Below are 385 nucleotides of genomic sequence, written 5' to 3'. Positions count from 1 at the left end.
CCTAAACCCTAAACCCTAAACCCTAAACCCTTGAAGAGTGGAGTGAGGCACCATGGGGGGACGATAGCAGTAAAAAAGAAACGTTATGCAAAAGGAGACAAAAGGAGACAAAAGGAGACAAAAAAGAGGCAAAAGGAGACAGAAGGAGACAGAAGAAGGAGACAAAAGGAGACAAAAGGAGACAAAAGGAGACAAAAGAAAAAAAAGAAACAAAAGAAAAAAAAAGAAACAAAAGAAAGAAGAGAAACAAAAAAAGAAAAATATGAAACAAAAAAAGCAAAAGAAGAGAAAAAATAGAAACATAAACAAAACAAACAAAACAAACAAAACAAAAGAAACAAAACAAAAACAAAACAAAACAACAAACAAAAGAAAAAAAAACAAA

The 385-nt window shown here is 31.7% G+C and overlaps 1 protein-coding gene across 1 annotated transcript in view; it reads right to left on the bottom strand.

The window, feature by feature from the left end:
• The window catches only part of EMH_0048370 (uncharacterized protein), a gene marked incomplete at both ends in the record, with an annotated part of 3,997 nt that overhangs the window by 1,063 nt on the left and 2,549 nt on the right, over positions 1–385 (bottom strand). The window lies entirely within an intron of this gene.

Source organism: Eimeria mitis, genomic scaffold (assembly GCF_000499745.2).
Source record: "Eimeria mitis Houghton genomic scaffold, Emh_scaff2082, whole genome shotgun sequence".
In the NCBI taxonomy this organism is placed as follows: Eukaryota; Apicomplexa; class Conoidasida; order Eucoccidiorida; family Eimeriidae; genus Eimeria; species Eimeria mitis.
This window is presented reverse-complemented; position numbering and strand designations above follow the sequence as displayed.